This window comes from Phycodurus eques, chromosome 1 (genome assembly GCF_024500275.1).
Source record: "Phycodurus eques isolate BA_2022a chromosome 1, UOR_Pequ_1.1, whole genome shotgun sequence".
In the NCBI taxonomy this organism is placed as follows: domain Eukaryota; kingdom Metazoa; phylum Chordata; class Actinopteri; order Syngnathiformes; family Syngnathidae; genus Phycodurus; species Phycodurus eques.
This window is the reverse complement of record NC_084525.1, coordinates 34,352,217-34,352,463: the sequence shown is the minus strand read 5'-3', so window position 1 is coordinate 34,352,463 and position 247 is coordinate 34,352,217.

The following is a 247-nucleotide window of genomic DNA, read 5'->3' as shown; positions in this document are numbered from 1 at the left end:
GTAGTCGAACCGCAGACAACCATTGCCTGGAACCGACGTATTTACACACCAACAATGGCACGAACATGTTTATAGGTTTGTTGTATTTCATTTCATGATTTAATGTTGGTCACGATGACAAATTTCAGGACAGTAATGATGATCGAATGATATAGAGCTGTGTCAATACCACGAGTCTAAACACACATTTAGGTTAAATGTGTAAATAATTGGGATGATTGACTTGGGCAATACTTTATCGTCCTGT